This window comes from Antechinus flavipes, chromosome X (assembly GCF_016432865.1).
Source record: "Antechinus flavipes isolate AdamAnt ecotype Samford, QLD, Australia chromosome X, AdamAnt_v2, whole genome shotgun sequence".
In the NCBI taxonomy this organism is placed as follows: domain Eukaryota; kingdom Metazoa; phylum Chordata; class Mammalia; order Dasyuromorphia; family Dasyuridae; genus Antechinus; species Antechinus flavipes.
This window is the reverse complement of record NC_067404.1, coordinates 19,341,644-19,357,258: the sequence shown is the minus strand read 5'-3', so window position 1 is coordinate 19,357,258 and position 15,615 is coordinate 19,341,644.

Sequence of the window (15,615 nt, the reverse complement as noted above, 5' to 3'; positions counted from 1 at the left end):
TGAATTCATTGGGGAGAAATTTATTCTATGTAATGAAGTGTGAGTGGTATTGACCTTTGAAATTCCCTGTAGGCTGCATCTTCTGGCAGTGCTCTGGAGACTGTATCATGTAGAAAAAGTGGCTATTGAGTTGACAGGTCTTTGTTTAGCTGTGTGAAACTCCTAGATAAATTAATTAAAAGTGTCTATGAATAAGCTTCACCTTTTCCAGGCATGTTTGGGCCAGAGATTGCAATTCCAGAAAACATTCCATTACACCTACTCAGTAGATTTCTTTTACCTGGAGCTATTATTGTGTCTATAACAGTATTTATGGGATTATGATTTGTCTCTGACCAAAGCAGAACTCAAACTTGGAATCAAGTTTCAGGAAAAAACATCCTCTTGAGGACAAGACAACATCAGAACTTTATATTACATTCTCCTTCAGAATGAATGGAGCTGTTTACAGCAGGCCATTCTTCAGGTGAGTGAAGGAATATGGAACTGTAATTCTGCCTCAGAAGGTGTCACTAGGATGCATTGTATAACTGATATAAGCCAAGGTAAATGACTATGGCCTAGCCTCTCCTGCCGAGCTGCCATCTCATGTGAAAGCCATAAGCTTAGATTTTCCTCCAGGTCTTTCTGGCTGCAACTTGTAAGGTCACCGATACCCCTAGGGACATAATCATAGAGGACTTCTGTCTCCTTTTGAATTCCCAATTTTCCTTTCCTGACACACCATGTCTGTATACTCCGATTCTCACCTGTCTTGGGCTACTCCATGTAAATACACTTAATAGTGAGTGTTTTGCCATAAGAGAATGTCCTTCGATGCTGTTGGGTACAAAATTGTTCTTGATTTTCACAGTGAGCTGGGACCATTCAAACTTCAACAGCTTTCAGGCTCACTATTTCAGATAAGCAAAACTAAAAACTATCTCAAAGTGTATCACCCCCTTCTTTCTCTTATGTGAATATTATTTTACCTATGAAATGGGACCAACAGAGATATCAGAGAGATGAAATCTTACATAGTATTTATTTTCCTATTTATAGTCATAGTTTTGCTTTGTGACACTGTGTTCAATCTATTTTATTCAAACTCTGAGGGAAGGGGAGCTTTGATGGTCTTACAGGAGAAAGGAGAGAAAGGACTGAGCACTTGAACTGTCATACCATTTCCCTGGGCTCCCACACCAACTACCTTTCATTTTATGCCATGGCTTTCTTGACTCCAGTTACATTTTTTTTTAAAGCTGTTTCTACCTCAACATGAAGAGATTTAAAAAAATTAAGAGAACAAAAGGGGACAAAAATAGTTTTCGTATATGCCATTAGCAATAGGAAAAAAAAAAAAACTTGGCAGAATAGAAATTGCCAACTTGCTGCCTTCCTTCTTCCTTGAGTTAGAAAGGATCTCAGTAAGCCTGTTTGATTTGGGGACAGCTCTAATGGTTAGAAAGTTTTGCCTTTTATGAAGCCTAGATCTATCTCTTTGCAATCTCAACTCTTTGCTGCTAGCTCCCAAAAGAAGAATTGCAAACTCTCAGCAACCATATCCATGGTGGCGCCAAAACACTCGTGACTGGAGAAATATATATCAAAACCAGCAAATGGATAAATATTAATTGAGTATTAATTGTCTCTGTGTCAGCTATTGCAATAACAGCTTGAGATACAAGTACAATGAATGAAACAATCCCTACTTCCAAGAAGATTATGTTTTTACTCCTAGACATCAAGTCTATTTATGGAATAAATACCAAGAGAGATAGTTAGGAACTGGCCTGTAATTTCATTGATTTAGAGCATTCTCAGGTAAGAAAACTCCCTCCACTATTGCAAATTGCCATCTTTGATGCAGTTTATAGTTTTTATGAGTTGTCCAGGCACCAAGATACATAACCAATCTTTTTCAGAGGCAGGATTTGATCTCGGGGTCAAAGGCTTCAAGGCCATTTCTATCCCTTATACCATTGTGACTCTGTAAAAAGAACAAATACACCCACAGTGTGGGAACAAAAAGCAAGATATGTATGTGTGTTAGGGGAAGGAAGAGAGGTGAGAAGAGTAAAGGTAGGAAGGAAGCCCAAGGTTATAGTATTAAGGGGGTCAGAGGAAGAAGTCAGCTTTCTGCGGGGGTTGGTAGTTAGGAGTGTGAAAGAAAGGTCCTGGAACAAGGAAAATGTGTTATGGAATGTGAATCCTAGAAGTCACAATGGAAAGGCTAGGTAGGGTTGGAGATAATGGAGATGAGAGTTGGAAGTAGTTGGTTCCTGTGTAGCTGGGGGTTGATTAATACAGAGATAGGAAGAGAAACAGGTTGGAGAATTGCTAGCCATAAGGATAGTAATGGGTGACATGCAAACTAAACCTCAAAATTTCCAAAGAGGTATTGCTGACAGTCAAGGTTCAGGGGTGTAGGACAGTAGTCACTTTTCCCTGCTCTGCCCATAATGGGTGGGTGAAGTAAGCAGTGAGTGGTACTACAGCTGAGATGGCATTGAGTTGAGTCATCCTGTGTCCTTTTTGTGTCATCTGTTCCTTGTCTGGAGAGGTCAGGATAGGGAAGGCAGAGACAATGGATGGGTAGTGCTGGTGCAGCTTGGCCCTCACAGCAAAGGGGGTGTCCCAAGTGCTGGGGATAAAAATAGAAAACAAGATAATCCCTGCTCTCAAGAAGCACATATTCTAATAGCACGAGGAAGGGGAAGGGGGGAAGAAGGAAGGGGTCTTTATTTTTTGTGTAATGGACCTCTTTGGCAATCTGGTGATTGCTTGATATACAATATGTGCCAGGCACTGTGCTAAGTGGATACAAAAATAGGCAAAAGACTAGTTCCTGCCCACAAGAAGCTTACAATATAACAGGGGAGACATCATACAAACAAATATGCACAAACAAGCTGTATATTCCAGACTAATAAGGAGTAATTAACAGAGAAGCTACTTGAATTAAGAGGGGTTGAGGAAGGCTTCATGGAGAACCAGGGATTTTCGTTGGAAATTAAAAGAAGCAAGTGGAGTAGAGGAGTTAGAGCGTTCCAGGCCTGGAGGTCGGCTAGAGAGAATGCCCAGAGCCAAGAGTGGAGGGTCTTGATGGGGGAAGAATCAAGAGGCCAGTGCCACTGAGTTTAAGAAGAGTATGTGTTGAAGAGTGCTTGCTGAGGAGTAAGGTGGAACAAAACTGGAAAGGTAGGTAGGGGTCAGATTAGGAAGGGCCTTGAATGCCAAACAGAGCAGTTTATATTTGTTCCTGGAGGTGATGTAGAACAATGGAGTTTACCCTGTAGAAGGGTGACATGATTGGTCTTGTGGAGAGGGACCTGATGAGGTACATGCACCACCAGGCCACTGCAGTAATTCAAATGTGATGATTATGCTTTTAAATACATTTACAAACACATAGGATTACAAAGAGAATCAATTATATTGGAATATAGTTATATTTTTTAAAAGTTCACAGACCCCAGGTTAAGCGCTCCCATGATATGGGGAGACGGCACACATGGGAAGTTTTAACTACAAAGTCAGATGTCCCAGGGTAGCATATGGTAAACCCCCCAAATAAACAAAAACTAATAACCCTCAACATAATGGCGTAGGCTAGCAAAGCAAGTCCCTACATTAACAATGTCCAAAAATGTGTATCTCTGTATCTGAAGTGCATCACCTCTCTTGCAGGAGGTTAGATTCATACATTATCTTCATTCTTTTGGACATCGTGTAGGGTTGTATTGATCACAGTTCTGAAGTCCTTCAGAGTTTTTTTCAATTGTAATTGTCTAAAGCGTTCTAGTTCTGCTTACTTTACTCTGTATCACTTGATGGGGATTTTCAGTTTCTTCTGAATATGTCCATTTTGTCTTTCTTGTGGCACAATAAAATTCCATTACATTTACATATCACAACTTGTTTAGCCGTTCCCGAGTGAGAGGACATTCCCTTATTTTTCAATTTTGGCCTCGTTCTTGTAGAGATCCTTTTTCTATGCTTTTGGTCTCTTTGGAGTGATATAACTGGGTCAAAGGGCAGGCACAGTTTGGTAACTTTGGGGAGCAAAATTCTAAACTGCTTTCCAAAATGGCTGGACCAGTTTTTAGTTCTGCCAAGAATGTGCTATACTAATACACCATAGAAAAAATTTTTGACTTAGTCCAGGTATTTCAGGAATCAAGTTGGAATTATGCTGAAAAAAAAAAAAGTAATGAAAATTTTCATACCCTTTGACCCAGAAATCACACTGAGAGATATATACTCCAAGAAGATTAAAGTCAAACAGAAAGATCCAAATGCATGGAAATATAACTACTAGCACTTTTTATAGAAGAACAAAGTAGAAATAAAACTGATGCCTATCAATTGGGGAATGACTAAACAAATGGTCAGATATTAGTGGGCCATAAAAAACAATGAATATGAAGAATTCAAAGATGGAAGACTACAAACTGATCCAGAGTAAAATAAGCAGAAGCAGGAAAACAACATGCGGGATGACTACAACAACGTAAATGGAAGAACAAAAAATAAAACTGAACAGATTCCAATGAAGCATTGAGAGAATGCATTTACTTTCTTTGCAGAGGTGGAATATGGTAAGAATGTGTGCATGTTGGTTGCTTTTGTTAAACTATTATTTTTTCCTTTAAAAAAAAATTACAAGGAATGACTCAGTGAATCAGGATGGGGGAAGGGATATGTTCCTAAATAAAGGTGATGAGGGGCAGCTAGTTGGTGCAATGGAGAGAGCACCAGCCCTGAAGTCAGGAGGACCTGAGTTCAAATGTGACCTCAGACACTCGACTGTCTAGCCTCCTAAAGGAGGGTGGGCATTATGTTCCATGCAAAGGTATGGAAAAAGAGAGGAAGTGACTTGTGTAAAGAACAGCATGAAGAACAATATGCAAAGGGGAATGACACATTTAATGAAGCTGGGAAGGTTGTTTGGAGCCAGAGGTCATAAGGAGTCATTGGAGTTTGTTTTTAGACTGGGAGGGGGAGGTAGTAGTGCCATACTCCACTCTCTGCCTTAGGAAGACCCCTTTGACAGAGTGGAATGGAGTGGAGTGAGACTTGAGGCAGGATGACCCACCAGTAGCTATTGCAATAATCAAAGTGCAAGGTGGTAAGGGCCTATACCAGAGTGAAGGGAATAGATCAGAGTATTATCATCATTCCCATTTTACAGATAAGTAAAATAGGCTCAAGGAGAGAACTGATCTGGTGCATGCACAGGCTTTGAACCTGGGTTTTTGAAATCCCATATCCAGTTCCCCTGACAATTGCCCTCCTTTTTTGAACTGGCTTCTGCCTGAAGATGTTTGGGGGTTGCAATATCAGGAGTCTTCTCTACTCCCCAGTGCCCTACCTCTGGTTAGGCATAACTATAGGAATCACCAGACTCTTTGTGAGTATGTATGAGAAATTTAGGATTATCATAGAGGCTTCTGGGAATTATAGATTTTCTGAATATAGGAAGGCAGGTGACCATGACAATACCAACCAGGTTGGGTTGTTTTTTTTTTTTTGGGGGGGGGTGGAATTCAGCCTATACTCAGATCACTTTGATAATTTGCATATAAATAATTGTAGGAGAGGGTTCAGATATCAAGAGACAGCAAAATGTTGACTTGGAGTTAGGATATCTACCTCTGACATTTATTTGCATGTGACCATGGGCAAATTTCTCCATCTCAAGTTTCATCAGTTAAGAGAAGACAAGAAGCCTTGTACCAACTTATCTTACAAGGTGGTGAAGAAATGATTTCTAATATTTGAAGAGCAATAAAAAATGAGAGCTTTTTATAGTCATTGCTGATCCTCTGCTCATCCTTTCCACATTATCTGAATAACTAGATCTGGGAGTATCACTGAGATTTCTGGGAATTGTTCAGCTTTTCCTGAATGTGGGACAGAGGATGACTTCTACAAGTAATTAATTAGACTTAAGAGACAGAGGTGGTATCCAGGGTCCTAAAGATGATCCCACTCATTTCCCTGATATTATAGAGCAGGAAGACTAAGGTTCAAAAAAGGGCAGAGAATAACCTAATGCCTCTCCATCAAGCACTGACCCTGGAGGGGTAAGTTAGTTGAATCCTCTCTATGGTATGGAGGCCTTTGCCAGTCACGTTCCCAGTGGGCAGTGTAACAATCCAGGGTCTACCCTGATTCCTGGCATCTTCACAGTTCTGACCAAAAGCTGATGACAGCATCTTCACTTCATATAGTTTTCTGAGAGGTCTGCCAGAGCAGGGATGGGGAACATCCGTCCATAGGCTGTATAAGGCCTTTGAAATCATTTGCTAAGGCAACTGCAGGCAATGTTGAGTGAGCTCAAATCTAGTTACAGCTACCTTTCACTGCTTTGAGTTCTATAAACTGATAATTTTGTATGTCCTGTGAATGATATTATAAATATCCAAATAACCCTTGGCAGAAAAAAAAAGGTTCCCCACTTACACTACTGGGTATATTTAATACTGTTATATTTCTAATCCATCTCAAGTAATTCTTGTGTTAAAAACATTGGATCTAGTCATTCTTTCACAGAAGTGCATTGTGAAAGAGTGAAATTATCTTGCAAATGAATACTAGTCACAGTATTAATTTCAGTTCACCAAATAAGAGTTTCACAGAATTTTAGCTTTTTGAGGGACCTCAGTGGACAACGTAGTCCAACCCATGTGAAACCCCCATTCAACATATCCAGCCTCTCTTTGAAGATATCTGTGCAGGGGAAACCCATCACTTCCCAAGCCCATTTCTCTTATAGACAGATGATTGTTAGAAAGTTTTTCCTGACGTCAAGTCCAAGCTTGCCTCTTGGCAATTTCCACCTCAGGTTTTTTTCAACAGAGTTATGTCCTGTGTTTTGAAAAACTGAGTCTTAAGTGGGCTGCACATAATAAGTGGCAGGTCAGCTGAAGGGTGCTCTAGGAGCCAGTAATGTAACCAGGTTGGAGTGTGGTTATATTTAGCTGAAAGCTGTTTTTTTTATGTAGAAAAAAATTGAAAGAAAAAAATTGCAATGTTTATCCAAAACCTAGCACTATCTGGGAGATGAAAAAGGAATGGCAATCCAGTGACCAATTCTAAATATTTTAGATTTTTCTTTTACAGCCATTATCTACTTAATGTCCTCTCCTAAACTTCCTGTTCTACTTACTGTTGCTACAGGAAGCTATAGGTGTGGTACAAAAATCCCACATATACTGTTTATGTTAGGAACAGGTCCTGACAGATGGAACAATACAGTCCTATCTCCCTGGGACTTTCATACCTGCAAGCAATACAAATGTAGATAATTATATGATTTCTTCAGGTACATAAATAATTTTTAAACAATATCCTATGTGAAAAGATGTGTCTAAATGTAGTCCTACTAATATGGGCTACATATAGTAATTGGCAGATTCTGCTACAGAGTATTATTTCATGGTGCTATAATATAGCAGATTATAATCTGATTATGTTTTACTGGCAGCTGGATTTTTTTCGTGTCCTGAAAGAAAAAAGAATTGGCACATAGGACTTACCCAAGTGGTAGTTATATATGAAATTTAAGCCTCAATATTCTATCCAAATATAGATCCTATGTTTATATATGTGTACTTGTACAGGTTTGATTAGTTTAGGTCAACTGTTCTTAATGCTGTTGCTCGAAGAAGTGACAATAATGGAATATGCCTGACTTATAAGGGGATGGAAATGGTTCAAGATAACCACAAGATTCTGAACATGAGAGATGAGTGAATGTTGTCACCAACAAAAAGTGAAATCAAAAGGATCAGGTTTAAGGGGAAAATAATAAGCTCAGTTTGGGACACACTGAATTTGAGGAAATGCAGGTGGAGATGTACTGTAGGCAGAGTTCTGAACTGAAAGTACAACTTTTCAGAGCTCATAATGGGTGGTATTTGAAACCATACAAGTCAATCAATTTGTCATGAGAGAGAGAGAGAGAGAGGTTAAAAAAAAAAGAAAGAAATGGGAGAACAACAGACCCTCGGGAGAATATCCACTGTAATGAGACTGAGAAGATAGGGAAGAGCAAGCAACTGTAGAAAGACTAGAGAAACAGGAAGGAAACTGAGGAGTTCCTCTAAAGCTAAAGGAAGGGTTAAGGGAACAATGTCAAATGCTGCAGTGAGGTCAAGGAAAAGGACTGGAAAAGGGCCATAAGTTTTGTTGATTAGGCGGTCATTGGTGAGCTTAGGGGATACAAGAGATCAGTTTCAATAGAAGCCTAACTGCAAGGGGTTGAGAATAGAATGGAAAATGAGGAAATCTCCAAAAAAATCTACTACTTTTTCTAGAAGTTTGGGGGTGGGATGGGGGAGATAAGATGCTAATTAGATGAAGAAGGCCAAGGTAAGACTTCTTTAAGACAAAAGAGACCCGATCTTGTTTATATGCAAACAAAAAGAGTACTGAGAGAGACAGAAGACCTGAAAGAGATGGATGGTGGAACAAAATATTGGAAGAGAAGAGTGAATGGGATACAAGGAGAAGGAAGGCAAACACCCTAAGACATTATGGAGAATGGAAGAGAAAAACGAAAAGAGGTAAAATTAGATGCATTAAAGTAGAATGAAGTGTATGGAAGTGGGGGAGGTAAGAAAAGATCTGAAACAGTCACTACGAGAAATGAGAAAGGAAGTACACAAGGATGAAGTAGGATTAATTGAGCTACAATGAGTTACATACCATCTATCTCTAATGGGTGAAAAACTTGATTTTGTCAATTTCCCTAAACTCCAAGCAGTCCTAGAAAAAGAACACAGCAAAAGGATATTTTGACTTAAGCAGGCCCGGAGGCTGAGAGGGGTATGGTGGAGTGTGGAAGGAAGCTTAAGCTAATAGCTACGGAAATATTCAAGTCAAAGATTCTGAAGGTCAAGGCTGAGAGTGTGAGCAAGAGAATTCAAATTTGGGAAGATAGCCTGGTAGAATAAAGATGTATCAGGGGAAAAAAAGACAATAGGAATGAAGCACAGATTGATGGATGGATGTGAAAGAGAATGGGAGAGATTTAATGGTAAGGTGGTGGGTGCAGAGTAGAATTGCAAAGTTTTGGATCTTGGAAGTGGTTCAGTTCTGAGATGTGAGAGCTAAAGTGTGATTTTTTAAAAATAATTTTTTATTGATAGAACGCATGCCAGGGTAATTTTTTACAGCATTATCCCTTGCATTCATTTCTGTTCCGATTTTCCCCCTCCCTCCCTCCACCCCTTCCCCCAGATGGCAAGAGTCCTTTACATGTTGAATGGGTTGCAGTATATCCTAGATACAATATATGTGTGCAGAACCAAACAGTTTTCTACCGTGTGGGGTGGAGGTCATTGAAGATGAATTTGGGGACATATGTGATCAAACTAGAAAGATGAATATTGAAGACCCCAAGAGTAATAGTAGGGCGTGGGTTAGAGAACACCACCATGAACTAAGACACAAACTGACAGCTCTTAGAAGTGGTCATTGAGGGACAGTGGTACAGTACTGGGGAACAAAGACTGTCCATACTTCCTCCTGGTTCTGAGTTGTTGGGAAAGGAAAGTGAGACCACAGTAAAGCTTTTGAGCAAAGGCTGGATAACCAATCATTTGTCAAGAATGTTGTATCTTGACTAATATGGAAATACATTTAAAATGATTGTACATGTATAACTTATATCAGATTGCTTATTGTCTTGGGAAGGGGGAGGTAAAGGAGAAAGGGAGAAAAAATTGGAACACAGAACCTTACAGAAATGAATGCTGAAAACTCTCTTTACATGTAATTGGAAAAATGAAATATTAAGTAAAAAAAATGTAGAAGGGAGTCTCCTCCTCCAGTTACAGGTTTGATTAGATTGCCTCTAGAGCCCCTTTTGATTCTGTCCGGATTACAAAAGATGTATCCTCAGAGGAAAGGTAGTGAGGAGGTATAAAGGATGCTGATTGAAAAATTCAAGGATATGGTGGAGGGTGGTGGTGGTGGTGTTAATAGAACAAGAGTGCAGACTCAGTTGGGGAACTAATTGGTTGCAGAATTGAGGGGGTTAGGAGGAGGTAGTTTGAGTATGGGGTCATGAGACCAGATGACCAAGGGGGCCAGTACAACAGTGGAATAGACAGAACTCAACTAAGACAGGATCTGCAATGTGAAATGTAATTTTTTTTCCTTGAGGCATTTGGGGATTAAGTGACTTGCCCAGGGTCACACAACCAGGAAATATTAAGGTCCTCCTGACTTCAAGACTGGTACTCTATCCACTGCACCATCTAGCTGCCCCTGAAATGTAATTTTGTAAGATGAGGAAGGGTAATTGAGTATTAACTACTCTGTTCTTCTACTGAATCATAGTGACGCCATGCACAATACTTCCCAGTGACCTGATTTTGGTTGGACTTGGCATGACACTGATGGATGTCAAGGCTTGCCAAATTTAGCAACAAGTAACTAGTGTGAAAATTCCTTCCCAGAATTTCTTGGGAATTTTGTTTTTCTAAATTTCAATTCCTGAGAAAAATCAGGTAAGAAATTAGGGGAAAGTATTGTGATTCTCCTTTGAGAATGATAGACTAATCAACATAGAGACGTTACTAATTCAAAGGAATACAAGTCAAAAACATTAGCAGGAAACGCTGATGTGCTGTCATAGATTAAAGTCAACATTTCCACAAACCAGGAAGGGAGCACATTGGAGAGCAGTCATGGTCTATTCAGTCTTGCTTGCAATTTGCTTTATTGGTGCATGTTCATGGTTCTATTATATGAGTCATTCTTCCAAGTAAAATATATATAATGAGTTTATACACATAGTATGCTTTGTACAAATCTGGCAGGTGGTATTATAAGAAATAAGTTTTGGAAGAAAAATAAGCCTTTAATTGGCAATGATTGTTTGTAGTGCTATTAACCTTGCTAGATCTGAATGTTAAATTATTCAATAATGTTTTCTAGTGTTTTCCAATGTTACAAAATTCACTATAGGCTACAGTTCTTTTTAAATACTATTAAACTTGCTATTTATAGTCATAATGATAAGTAGAGTATGAAGAATCTTGAAAGTAGTTTTAAGAAAAATAAAATCAGCCATTTCATCTTTGGCACAATATATTGATTCTTAATAAAATTTATGCACTTGTTACTTTTTAAATAGAAAACTTCTGAATTTTTTATTAAAATCATTACAAAAAAAATAATTTACTGTTTATCATCATGGTCACTGATTTAAAATATTGTAAATAAAATGTTATGAAAAATACAGAATGACTTGTGATTTCAGGAATTTTCAAGAATTCTGATTTCTCATTCCCAATTTGGAAACAGTAGGAGCAATAAATCAATTTTGGCTCCAAAATGTCTCACCTTTACATTGCACCTTCAAGATCCCTTCCAACTCATTCTTTGAGATCAGGGACACAAATGTTCCCTGGTTCAAGTAAGCCTATTTATACCTTAGCTATGAAGAGTTTACTATGAAGTGAACAGGAATTAGGGAGATGAAAAAAAGAAAGAACATATATGTTGTTGTTTTTCAGTCATATCCAACTCCTTGTGACATCATTTGGGGATTTTCTTGGCAAAGATACCAGAGTGATTAGTCATGTCCTTCTCCAGCTCATTTTACAGATTAGGAATTGAAGCGGATAAGGGTGAGTGACCTAAGTCACACATTTAGTAAGTGACTGAGGCTGGATTTCAACTCAGGTTTTCCTGACTCCAGGCCTGGTACTCTAACCACTGCACCACCTAGGTGCCTGAACTCCAGGATAAGCCAGATTTCTGTTCTTATGTGGCTTCCAACAAATTCTTCCCTCTCCTTTATTGTAGGTACCTGACGAGTCCCATATTTCCAAACTCATGGAATCTATGCTCTGCAAATGTCTAGGGTCCCTGTGCTTTTATCAACCAAATAACTACAAATTCATAGCAATTACTGCTGTGATCATTCTTGGTAAGAGTCGAAACCACCAATAGAAGTTTTTACTCAAAGTAATGTTTTAAAAGGATTAGTTATAGGTAGAGTAGAACTGGGATACTGCCAATCACCAATCAGGAAAAGGGCAGATAATCTGAACTCCACCTTGGGAAAAAAAAAATCACAGGAGGAAATCACAGATCAAAGTTGTCCCAATTGGACAGAAGAAATCTTAAGTGACATTTAATATCCTTAGGATCTCAGGTAGCAGAAGGAAGCAAGGGGGCCCCACATATGTCATCTCTAACATCCCATTTATTAAGAACTTAGGCATTCAGCATCAGAATACCATCACAATCTGGGCATATGATGGCAAAGACAGATTTATTCATAATGGTTTAGCCTTGCTTCTAACCATTTCCTCTCCCACAAAATGCCACCATAACAGAAAATAGGTTATCAGTACGTTTGTATTTTTTGTTTAGGTCTATATGACATTTCAAAATCTTTGGCCGTATTCCTAGTAAGTTTATTGAGATGCCCTCTGCTGTAGTCTACCAAGTACAAAGGAGCTTTCTATCTCTCTGGTTGCCTTCTCAAACCCTTCACATGATTAACTTGGGAAACAGAATTTGTTCATGAAGCCTGCCACCTGAAACTTACTAATATTGTCATAACTCTTGTTTTCTAGGGTTTTAAAAAATTAGGCATAGCCACACTCGCCTCCATTTTCAGAGTATAATAGAAACTCTACTACCAATTTTGTCCTCTATTTTTTTCTTAACTTAATACTTTTCTCCTATTGTATGTAAAAACAATTTTTAACTTTCATTTTTAAAACTCTGGGTTCTAGATTCTTTCCCCTCCTCCTTCCCCACCCCACTCCCACATTGAGAAAGCAAGAAGCTGATAAGCAGTACAATTTTTAAGGGAAAAAAAACATAAAAGAAACATAGAATTAATACTAACCTCAAGACAGATTCTTGAAATAGCAGTCTACTGGTATTGTCACTTGCATCCTTCTTGCGAAGACAGACCGATGGCTACACAGCTGCATTTCCCACAGAGCACTTTGCCAGGGCTGAATTTTCTTTCTTTCTTTTTTTTTAATTTTTAAATAATTTTTTATTGATAGAACGCATGCCAGGGTAATTTTTTACAGCATTATCCCTTGCATTCACTTCTGTTCCGATTTTTCCCCTCCCTCCCTCCACCCCTTCCCCCAGATGGCAAGAGTCCTTTACATGTTGAATGGGTTGCAGTATATCCTAGATACAATATATGTGTGCAGAACCAAACAGTTTTCTTGTTGCACAGGGAGAATTGGATTCAGAAGGTATAAATAACCCGGGAGGAAAAACATAAATGCAAGCAGTTTATATTCATTTCCAGTGTTCTTTCTCTGGGTGTAGCTGCTTTTGTCCATCTTTGATTAATTAAGGCTCTCTTTATCAAAGAGGTCCACTTCCATCAGAATACATCCTCAACCAGTATCGTTGTTGAGGTATATAATGATCTCCTGGTTCTGCTCATTTCACTCAGCATCAGTTCATGTAAGTCTCGTCAGTCCTCTCTGTATTCATCCTGCTGGTCGTTCCTTACAGAACAATAATATTCCATAACATTCATATACCACAATTTACTCAACCATTCTCCAATTGATGGACATCCTTTCATTTTCCAGCTTCTAGCCACTACAAACAGGGCTGCCACAAACATTTTGGCACATACAGGTCAGGGCTGAATTTTCTAACCAAACTCAATTTTTTTGGTAATTCAGAAAAGCAAGGTTTTGTTCAAATCATGGGGCACTTCATTTGCTATAGCACAATCAGGCAAAGTATCACAACAGACCCATGTTGTATCTGGTGATACATCTAGCTTTCCTGCTTCCTGCATAGTCAGTATTATGCAGCTTATTACTATGATGCGGTGAATGCTCCCCACCACCACCATTCCCCCAAGACTATCACTAAGTGCCTTCACTGGAACCCAGGGCTGCTTTCAGACATCACACAAGAACTGGGTCTGCCCTTTTGCTAAATATCCTTGCCCAGAAATACAGATCAACTCTGTAACAAGCTTTCAGTGTGACAGATAACTGGACAATTTGTGTAGAGTTCTACCATTTGCAAAGAGATCTGCTCATGAGAATATCATGAGATAAATTTTGCAGGCATTAGCCTCATTTGGCTAATCAAATGGGCAAATCAAGGTTCGGTTAAGTTGAATGGTCAAATAGCTGGTAAGATTCACAATCTAGGCCTTAGATTCTGAATCTATTCACATCATCCCACACCATGGAGAATTCTGAAAAGCAGAAGCAGGTCAGAAAAATCAGGAGTAGGAGAAAAAGACACAAGACGATGACATCAAGCACTACTCGGCACAGAATAAGTGTTTAACAAATGCTCATTTATTGATTTATTGGATTTAAACTTGTAAGGTACAGTAATGATAGCAGCTCACATTTCTACATTTTCATTTTCAAAGTGTGAGGTAGGTTAGACAAGTAACATTCCCATTTTAACAGTCAAGACACTAAGGACTGAAAAGGCTAAATAACATAGCAGTGGCAACCCATAACAAGTGGTGGAACCTGGCCTCAGATCCACATCTTCTGATACCACATAATGCTGATTAACAAACAGGTTTTCAAAACACTCTGTTAAAGAGAGTAAAACACCATTGCTAGAGACAGAAACATTCGAAGCAATGGAGAATGCTGCTCCTTGCAATTTGAAGAGTGGCTAGCAGCAGCCAGGAGAAATGTTTTTCTCAGCAAAGGGGTTTGATAAATCATTTTTTCTATGTGAAAAAAATCATTAAGGCAGCCCTGAACTCCTGCACACTGGACGGAGAGTTAAGAACAAAAATACAAGATACAGCAGGAACCCAAGATATCCCACACTTTGCTCTTTTACCAATTTTCCTCTAAGTCAGGGAATTCCCAATTCATGAGATCTAGGGTAGCAGAGCTACCATTTCAATTCTCAGTAGGTATGACCTGGAAAAGAACAATAGACAATTTTGCTCCCAAAATGTCTTTCCACAGATGATTCAGGAAGCTTAAAAACTGCAAGAGATATAGAAGAAGCAATCAATGTATTCAATCAATGAATAAATGAGGTACTTGGCTCAGACCCCAAGAGATACTTGAAAGTTAGTGGATTTCTCAGAGGCTAGGATATTCAAAATTTTGTTAAAGCAAATAAAAGTAGGAGAAATCTAGTTGGTTTATTCAAGTACCTGTGATATTAAGATGCACATGGATATCTTGCTGCAAATGGTACCAGTGCACAGAAAACTGGCTTAAAGCAGCTCTGGGTTCAAATCTTTACCTTTGGCACATATTGGCTCTGTGAACTTGGGCAAGTCATTTGACATTGGCACAGGGGTTCCTTCCCCTTGGAGGTTCCTATACCAATATGCTCACAGGCCCAGTGTTCCTCACCTTAGCCCTTCTTAAAGTGGTATCTTTTTTTCTCATAGTCTTTACATATAGCTAGAAAAATAGTAGTGATTTATTTTTCCCAAGGGAACTAATTTGAGCTTCAAAGATCACTGTTTATTTTGGAAAAAAAAAACCTGAATTCCAGGTCTCAGTAATCAATCAGCATCATCTAGGAACAAGAACTTCAACCTAGAAGGCCAGGGAAAAATTTCAGTTTGTACAGCTCTCTACATAGGAATATATCCCAGAGGATTAAGCTTGTGTTTTA